Raw genomic sequence first — 10,646 nt, forward strand, 5'->3', positions numbered from 1 at the left:
GGCAAGACTTAACTTTAAAAATGATTTATTATTATATTGATTAAAGAGTCTATGTTTTATCTGAGCAAATGGAGGAATGATTTCATTGTTTCTACATTGCTTTAGGAATTGCAGGTCGGCAGTTCTTCTCTCAATTTTTATCCTTAAGATTTCAAGAAGACAGATCTCATTCCATGTATCCCCTCCGTATAGGGAAATTATGTTAGATTTTAAGCTTCTGTGGTTGTTTCTTGGAGTAGCATGATCCGGATTATCCACAGTATCATGTTCATTCTGTTGACGTTTCAAACCCCAAAGGGGGTCCATCATCAAGACTAATTTTTAGAATATGATTGATAGTTCTTTGAGAGAAGAATCATGCGACCAGAGTATAAATAAACCTAAATCTTTCTAAATTTTTATAAAGAAGCTGACTCTCATATATACATATGAATTAATTAATTAATTTTATAAAGAAGCTGACCCTTAGATATACATATGAATATTATAATAGTTTTAGTTTAATTAATTAAGTAAAATAAAAATTAATTTTAGTATGATTTGGAAACCAATGCCACATTGATGCCAAGCCTATGGCTTGGTACCTTAGGATCGAAAAAGGTGTATCTGATACTCATTCGTTGCTACAATTGTCACTTCTAATTCGGTCTTGTATCTAATTTCAACCCTGCATACATATCAGCTGCTCATCAAATCAACCCTCGGCCCTACTATAATCAATGTTTCACTGATCCCACACACCAGTGATACGATATCGACCTTTGCGAATATGCCCAGGTTTCCTCTCAGCTTGGCAGAGTTTGGACAAGCATGCTTGGCCTAGAGGTTGGCCAAGAAACCCCAAATGTGAGCCTGAGTACCTCAGTTTCAAAAATTTCTCTCAGCATGACCTCAAACAACCTACCAATTTGTGCCCTGGCCTAATAATTCGACTCCTTTTCTAGACTGTGGCAATCGCTTTGATTCCTCAGATGGATTCAGAGGTCCATGGCATTCCTCTGTCTCGCTTTGCGGAAGGCGCTGAATCCAACTATGTACCCCCAAATGAGGGCCACCATAGTGACCAACAATACAATATCGGCCACTCTGTAGTCTATTTTCAGGTTTTCCAACAGCCCCACTTTACAGGAATTGCAACTGTAGCACAACTATGTCTGGATGTTATTCCAGAGCAAGCAATCAAAATCTGCGCCTTGGTTTATGGGGCTTATCCAATATGTTGGATTCACAAATGTATATCCACATTCTGTTGGCGGTTTACAACATCCAGACTTCAACCACAACATAATATCGAAACACACTAATACGTTGGAAATTAATTTCTGTGCATGTATATAAATTGATACATAATTACAAAATGAGACTCGTTGTGTCTACTCGGCTTGATCTTCTAATTTAATGGCCTCTCATCCATCATATTCCCTAGGCTTACAAAACAATAACTAAAATCTAATCTCTCGCCCCCTCTGTGACATTCTTTGAATATATCTTCTATACCCAGGATTCTGAACCGGTTATGATTCAGTTCCACCTTTTCCTCAACTAGATCTTGATATCCCTAATGACCCACAAACCTCTAACTAACACCTAAATTAGGATTTCTTATCCCTACAAAATCTCACAAGACTAGATCTAATCAGGTTCTCAAACATTCAAGAACACTTACAATTCAAACCTATTAATAACTTATAGAGTTCACACTTCTGTGATCCATATCAAGTTTGGGAGAGATTTTTCGGCGAAAATCACATGGAATATCATTTGTCGACGCGTTTCAAACCAACTAGTGTGGTTCATTGTCAGGAAAAGTTGAAGAAACAGATCCAGCCTAGCAAGTTAAATAGTCTGAGCAGAGCCTCCAACGGCTAACTTGACCAACAGCTAGTTTGACTCTAGGACCGGGGTCAAAATTATTTTATTAATTTAATTAGTAATCTCTGGGATCAATATATAAATATATAAAATTTTAATGGGTATTTAGTTAAAAAATTATAAAAATTATAAGTTAATTAGTATTTAAAGGAAATCTAGTTAAATAAAGGACCTAATAATATATGAATAAATTGAATAAATATAAAATAATTTTACTTAAAAGAATTATTATAAGTTAATTAGTTATATAAAGGGCATTATAATATCAGAATAAAATAAAATAATATCAAAAGGATGCTAAGTTAGTTAGAAAAATATTTAAAAAGTATAAGTTGATTAGAATTTAATTGGAAAATTAGTTATGTAAAGGACCTTATAATAAATTATATATATATAAATAATTGTAAAGGGGGGGAATATTTATAAAATTAAAAGAAAGTTAGTACCAAAGGACCTATAAGTTAAAAGAAATGAGAAAATTAACACTCTTAAAAAAAAATAAAAAAAATAAATAAATAAAAAAAAATAAAAAATAAAAAAAAATAAAAAATAAAAAAAAAATAAGATAAATAAATAAATCAATCAAAATCAAAATCAAAATAAAAATAAAATAATAATAATAATAATAATAATAATAATAATAATAATAATAAATAAATGAGAAAAAAAAAAAACAACCAAGGAGGAGGGCTGGGACCCAACACCTACTAATTTTCCAGCCATCCTCCCTATTGAGATTGCTTGGCCTCTTTTCAATCTCAAGCGCTTCCCTAAATTTACGATGATGGAAATGCGAAACCTTAGCAATAACACTAGCCTCCTCAATACAAACATGATGATTGGTTTTCTCAGCATGTTCAGCTAAAGCGGAAGACTTAGCTCTCCTATGCTTAACGTCTGCTGCATGCTCGCTAATCCATTGATTAATGGAGCGACCGGTCTGCCCAATATAGGGGGTCCCACAGGAACAAGGGATCATATAAACACCTTTCATATCCTTAGGGTCGATAGGATCCTTCACCGATCTGAGGGACATACGAATGGTGTTCAAGGGCCTAAAAGACACAGGGATACTATGCTTCCTAAGAATCCTTCCAATTCTATCAGTGACCCCCTGAACATATGGAATATGGACACCTGGAATTCGTTCCTTTGGTTCCCTTTTAGTCAGAGAATTCTTGGAAGCTTTAAGGAAAGCCTTCTCACCCATGTATCTACTATAACCATTCTCAACAAAGACATCAAGCAGATGGGATTTTTCTTTCTCAAAGCTCTTCTTGTCTGAGATCCTTAGGGCCTGAGTAGCAAGGGTATTGAGAACACCCATCTTTTGAGCCGGGAAATGGTGGGAACTGGCATGAAGATACTGCTCCATATTAGTTTTCTTCCGAAAAACTTGATGGGCGAGGGAACCATCACTATTCTTAGAAATAAGAATATCAAGGAATGGAAGGCATCCATCAACTTCCTGCTCTTTAGTGAACTTAATGGCTGAGGATTGATTGTTGAGATGATCAAAGAAGAGATCAAGCTCAACCTGGCCATGAGACCAGATGACATTGGTGTCATCCACATACCTTTTCCACAGCTTTGGCAAAAGCCGGGAAGAGTTCAGAGCCTTGGACTCAAAATCCTCCATAAACAGATTAGCAACGACAGGGGAAAGGGGGGAGCCCATCGCAACCCCACAGGTTTGCTTGAAGAACTCTCCCTCAAAACTGAAGAAGGTGGAGGTGAGACAGATCTCAACCAACCTGGCCATGTCAGGATCTGTTAGGCGGTTGATAACTTATAAAAAATGCATTTAATCAACCCTAGGAAACCAACTTCCTAGTAATATCAACAACCCCTTAAGCTAACATAGTTATAATTTGGTACTTGATCCAATTCTCCTGCATCAGACTCCCACACTTGAAAACATTCATGATCTCCTAATCATGCGCTTTCAAAAAGAAAAAATTTCCTCCTGGATCCCAGACTTTGTTCTGGAGTTGTCCATATGTTCTGCTCCTCCATTTCTGTTGCATGTCAGCTTCTTCCTACTTCATCTTCCTTCTTTGGTCACAATAGTTTGGAGCTGAGAAAACCGTAATAAGTTTTCCATCATGTTCAATTTCATAACCTTCCTCTTTAAGTTCATGAGACCTGACCACCAGCTCAAGATTGTTTTCTTGGAGAAACCTTTTGGTCACATCTTCTCCAAAAGACAAACCAACATCTCGTTTGTTGGGCCCACGCCCTTTACGAGGCTGTGGATCACTCCAAAGTATTGCACACATTAGACCCTCTTCAGGTGGCTCTCAGAATCAATCAATTTCTTTGAAATCATCCAGTTTTATACCATCAACACTAAAAAGACCACTATGGACAACAAAAATCTTGTCATTGAGGACATGAGCCAAAGGCAAGCAACAAAACACTTTAGCGACAAGCTCAACCATGCTTTCACTGTACTTGGACTTGACTTCTCCCTCAAAACCATAAATCTTGTTCATACTCCTTTTTTCATGATTTCCTCTTGCAAGATAGAGTCCAGTTGGACACATACACTTGAATGTGAATAACAAAAGTATGACTTCAACTGAAAATGATCCTCAATCAACAAAATCACCATTAAAAAGATAAGGATTGTCCTCTGAAGGAAGCCCATTAATCTCAAAGATGTTCAAAAGGTCATAATTCTGACCATGGATGTCACCATAAATAATGAATTGCTTTCCATTCTAAATATTGATGTCAACCAGCAATGGCATCACCTCCAACAAATCCTTTACTTGCAATAATATTTGAAATGCATACCTTTTGTGTATATTTTTCTGATTCTTGAAGTCATCCATCATTTTGTTTATCAATTCCAATGTCACATTTTCTCCTTCTATTCTAGCACTAGCATACTAGGGCTCTACCTATATTGAACTAAAATCAATGGAATCCACAACAAAATGATTCTCAAGATCATTCACTGAGATGGCCTCAATAAGTCTAACTTTTTGGATTGCTGTCTCAGTCTCTTTAAGCTTCTTGGTGGCATTAGGATCATTTGGTCAAATTCTCTTAACCTGCTGAGAAATTTTTAGTACTTGATTGATCACCTTTTCTGATGTTGCCAACCTTTTCCTTCTGGTCTGCTTCAACATCAGCTTCCTTATGTTCTCAATCTCTGTTTCCAATAGATCTTCTTGCTGGTTTTCTTAATTAATTCTTCCTTCTTGCTTTAGCTGGTTGCTTCTGTCCAGCTGCATCTTCCTTTGTTTCACACATTCAGGTTGTGTGTCTCCTTTCAACAGTATTTCAGCTTGTTGTTATGGACTTTCTTCTTTCATAAACACTTCAGTGTGTTGATTTAACTCCTTCAAAGAGTTTTCAAGCTTTTCCTCTGCATCATCTATTCTAATAATGCTTCCTTGCCCTGGTTCATAGTTGTGAACTTCTTCCTCTGCTTCTGCTTCCTTTACTACTTGCAGCCTTTTCATACTCGAATGTAGCCCTTCCACATTGAAGCTCCTGCGTTAAGCTCTCTACTTCTGTATCCATTGCAGGAATCTATTGAACTTCTGCATGGGCTTGTTGCAATTCTTGATTTAGTTGTTGCACTTGCTCATTTAAATCTTGTCTAGCTGATTGAAGACTCTGTGCACTAGAATGAGCTTGTTGCAACTCTGCCTTGATAGATTCACTAGCCTGGAGATCTGCCTCCATATTTGCAATTTTGTCCAAAAAACTTCTAATTTGCTGATCCTTATCATTCTGCATAGCTGCAATATGCAAATGAAATCACTCCAGTTCATGTTGAGACATAACAAGATCTTGTCTGAAAGCTCCATGTGTTGCAACTAACCTTTGGTTTTCTATTGTAGGCCTTTGCATCTCCACTCTTTGTGTTGTAAGCTTATGTTCCAACACTTCTGGTGGTGGTAACATATCCAAAGGATGATGACCTGCAGGAGGTCCCATGGCTGGACCATATATCTCAGGCCCCATGCCTGGGCCTTGAAGGTGTCTAGCAAAAGGGGGTGGCATGTGACCTCTACTAGCCATCTCTTTGTCTCTACAAATTCCTCTCCCAGTCAATTGTGACAAGGACTGAGGAAGAAATGTGGAAGATATCTTGCAGTCTTCATCAGGTACTGGTGCTTTTAGCCATTTCTCCAGTAACTCTAGCTCCTTCTCCCATACATTAGCTTCTTGATGAGAGCTTCTTTCTTCTTCTCCTTGATCCTGTTGTTGACTTCTTGTCATTGTTAGCTCTTCTTCCTTTTTTTCGCCTTTTGCTAGGTGAATTTCTGCTTCATGTCTTCTTCCTTGAGGTATCTTTTTCAGGTTGATCAACTCAACATCTCCCATGGTTGAATCAATCATGCCTTTCATCATGACAACATGATGATCTTTTACTATGTTTTCAGATAACATAGTCTCTTCTTCATGAACTTCTTTGACAATCTTCATTGGTTGTCCTTTTTCACCTACATAATTGACATTAACACTTGAATTAGTATTACAAATATGAGACTTCAGTGTCTCAGACAACATTTCAGTATGTTGTGTTGAGTGTTCCTTCAATTCTTCTATCATTGGTTCAACCTGTTTCTCTGAATTTCCTTCTAGCCTTCCCATCACCATTTCAGAAAATCTCCTTGAGCTTTCCTCAAGGTTTCCTGTTAACATTTCAGTATTTTGATCCAAGTTCTCTTCTAAACTTTTGAGATCCTCATACAATCTCACCTCTTCTTCATCATCATCTAGAGATATTCCTTCCTTTGGCTTGCAAATAACTTCATCTGCTTCTCCTGCTTCTTCAAGCATTTTCCTCTAAATAATTTTTCCTGTGACATCTTCAATTCTTCTCCTTGACTCAAAGAATTTGAGTTCCTTTGTCCATAAGGCAATCTCCTTTTGCTTCCACCTCATCTATAATGAGTACCGAGTCACCTTCTTTCCTTTTAGTGGAAAGGTCCATCCGTTTTTCTGGTCTTCTGGTTCTTGTAGCAGCTCTGTCAATATCTCCAATCTTGCTTTCATGTCAGCAAGTTGTCTGTCAAGCTCCTCCTGACTCATCCTCTTCATGCCTTTTGTTTTGGCATCCTTTCCTCTATAGTGGCTTTCTTCAGAACCTCTACAATGATCTTCCATCATCTTTGTCTTCATCTTCTCTTCATGAGCTCCTCACTCCATTGGAACAAGCCTCCGCAATAGCAAGTCCTCCTTATTGCAATCTTACCTCACTAAGCTCTTCTAACTCAGTCATTTGGTAAGCACGATCCTCTATCTGGAACCTTCTCTTGAGCAACATCTTTGCTCCTTCTAGGCTTTCACAAGCTCTCACTCTCCCTTGAGAACATTTCAGTTGTCCTCTCTGTCCAATCTCTTGTTGGATACTTCAAGTTCACTCCCAATTCAGAGTTCTTTCTTTGCTCTGCTTTTCCCTTTTCCTGCTACTAAAAACCTTCAATCACAGTTTATCAACTCAGTTAAAACAAAATATCATCATATATATATTTTTTATGATCCCTGCAAGATCATGTCCATCTGCATTTTGCATGGACTGTCTCAAATTATTTGCTTTCTGCAAATTCTTTCGTTGAGAGTAAAACTCTTCTCCTCTCTGTTCTGCTATGTGTTCGGATTTAAAATATCCCTTGAGAATGAAATTCTCAGCTCTCTCTGCTATCTTTCATCTCTGTTATCTTTGATCTCTATTGTCCTTGGCCATTTTCCCTCTGCAACTTTTCCTTGGAAGTATTAATCACATCCCATCTTTGCTATCTTACCTCCTTGCTACTGTCAGCTTCTGCCTTTTTCCAAGACCTGCTTTCTCCCTGTGCAACCCTTGAACCCTTGCACACAAAACATGCTTGTTTGTATTTTTGTCCTACCAGTATTTCTGATTACCAGCTCTGTCACCTTGGTTGGTCACACTCTTCTTTCTTCGCACGCAAAAACTCCTTTCCGCAGGAAATATTTTCCCACTCTGATACCAAAAATGATGCCAAGCCTATGGCTTGGTACCTTAGGATCGAAAAAGGTGTATCTGATACTCATTCGCTGCTACAGTTGTCACTTCTAATTCGGTCATATATCTAATTTTAACCCTGCATACATATCATCTCCTCATCAAATCAACCCTCGGCCCTACTACAATCAATGTTTCACTGATCCCACACACCAGTGATATGGTATCGGCCTTTGCAAATATGCCTAGGTTTCCTCTTAGCTTGGCAGAGTTTGGACAAGCATGCTTGGCCTAGAGGTTGGACAAGAAACCCCAAATGCGAGCCTAAGTACCTCGGTTTCAAAAATTGCTCTCAACATAACCTCAAACAACCTACCAATTTGTGCCCTGGTCTAATAATTCGACTCCTTTTCTAGACTGCAGCAATCGCTTTGATTCCTCAGATGGATTCAGAGGTCCACGACATTCCTCTGTCTCGCTTTGCAGAAGGCACTGCATCCAACTATGGACCCCCAAATGAGGGCCACCATAGTGACCAACAATACAATATCAACCACTCTATAGTCTATTTTCAGGTTTTCCAATAGCCCCACTTTACAGGAATTGCAGCTGTAGCACAACTATGTCTGGTTGTTATTCCAGAGCAAGCAATCAAAATCTGCGCCTTGGTTTATGGGGCTTATCCAATATGTTGGATTCAAAAACGTATATCCACATTCTGTTGGCGGTTTACAACATCCAGACTTCAACCACAACACAATATCGAAACACACTAATACGTTGGAAATTAATTTCTGTGCATATATATAAATCGATACATAATTACAAAATGAGACCCGTTGTGTCTACTCGGCCTGATCTTCTAATTTAATGGCCTCTGATCCATCATATTCTATAGGCTTACAAAACAACAACTAAAATTTAATCTCTCCCCCCCTCTGTGACATTCTTCGAATATATCTTCTATACCCAGGATTTTGAACCGGTTATGATTCAGTTCCACCTTTTCCTCAACTAGATCTTGATATCCCCAATGACCCACAAACCTCTAACTAACACCTAAATTAGGATTTTTTATCCCTACAAAATCTCACCAGACTAGATCTAATCAGGTTCTCAAACATTCGAGAACACTTACAATTCAAATCTATTAATAACTTATAAAAAATACATTTAATCAACCCTAGGAAACCAACTTCCTAGTAATACCAGCAACCCCCTAAGTTAACATAGATATAATTTGGTACTTGAGCCAATGCTTGTGCATCACACATGTCATTTCAAGGGTGTGGCTTGTTATCACTAGAGTCTTTTGGCCATGTCATTCTTTACTTTTTTTTCATGAATTACATTATTTTTTATATTTAGGCCTTTTTAAACTCTCCACAATATGAGTGTTCCAAGAGTTTTTCAAGATGTCGAATCCATATATGTAGTAAAAAACTCATGTTAAATAACAAAACATCATGATTTAATCAAAAACATTTTGTGGGATTCCATCCCAAAGCTTCAAAAAGTATAATAGTTAGAGAATGTCTTATTATTTACTATTTATTTCCAAAACAATATGTTTGGACCACCTTTCCCGAACAAATATTATTTTAATATTTCTTTCATTCCCACTTCCAAACTATATAATATTTTAATATTCACTTTATGTTGGTGCAAATATCTTTTTCACAACACTTTTCACTACCATTACTTACACTTCCACAATTTTCCAGTGATAACCAATTTGCACCAACATTTTTTTGCATTGCGCAAATTACATAGTCCATACTTAGTCTATTTTCTAACTATGCAAGTTGAGGGTATAGGTTTTGAAGAAATTTCCCACAAAGATGTACTCCCTCATGGATCATCCAACAAAGACTTACCTTTACATGGATCATTCTACAAAGACATACTTAGTATAATTTCTAAGGTGGAGGAGACTTATCATAGTATTAAAACAATAATATGGATATCTTTATGTTAATGAAGTAAGTAATTATTATTGCAATGAAAGGATAGAGTAAGAGCTTATCTCATAAGCATAAATTCCAGAGAAACTCTTACATGATAAAACAATAAATTTATATCTAAACATAATTCCTTCTTTTAGGCAATGGATAACCAAAAATATAGGAGAAACAATAAAATTTCTATCAAATGAGGGAGAATGTCTCAACAAATACCTATTAAAATATTTCTATGCGAAATACGTCAAATTTGATCAACTCTTCCAATTAGATAATTGATGAGAAATTAAGGCTAATACTTTATTTTACATTTTATATTCATCTATGTAACTTTACTCCTATCTAGGTGAAAGAGAATACAAATTACACCACCAAGAATTCTAGAGACATTTAAGCATCATGTTACATCTAGTGCCTACATACATGATAATTTTGAGGTTGGAGAATCCAAAAAAAGGCTCTTACACTTTGTGACAACTAAAAACTCTTTAAGTTTTCCAACTTAAACATGTATTATGTTCCATGGTTGTACCAACAACTACATACTATACATTAATTTTATAATAGATTTATAGGCTTCATGATTTCATTGATTATTTCTTTAATGAGTTATTCTGATGTTCTATGAAGACTTTTCTAATCAAATCTTCAATATGATACATTGATATTTCTAGGATTTCTCTTGTTTTAAGAATAAATTACATTTTTATATTCAATTTCCTTCCAAATTCAATATTCAACTATTCACCTAAGATCAAATTCCAACTCAGCACTAGTTATAAAACACTAAATAACAATATCATTTCATTAATAGACAAAGGTTTATACACTTATTTGAACCAAAGTAGTATGTTGGAAACTGA

General features: G+C 36.5%; 2 pseudogenes; both read right to left on the bottom strand.

The window, feature by feature from the left end:
* Nucleotides 1-3,911: 3,911 nt before the first annotated feature.
* On the bottom strand, nucleotides 3,912-5,009 carry LOC149200204 (serine/threonine-protein phosphatase 5 pseudogene; annotated as a pseudogene).
* Nucleotides 5,010-5,286: 277 nt separating this feature from the next.
* LOC149200205 (protein FLX-like 2 pseudogene) lies at nucleotides 5,287-5,910 on the bottom strand (annotated as a pseudogene).
* Nucleotides 5,911-10,646: the final 4,736 nt, after the last annotated feature.

The sequence above is a fragment of the Pinus tabuliformis genome, chromosome 2_1, assembly GCF_031772625.1.
Source record: "Pinus tabuliformis cultivar Carrire ecotype Pingquan chromosome 2_1, CPIR1, whole genome shotgun sequence".
NCBI classification, from domain to species: domain Eukaryota; kingdom Viridiplantae; phylum Streptophyta; class Pinopsida; order Pinales; family Pinaceae; genus Pinus; species Pinus tabuliformis.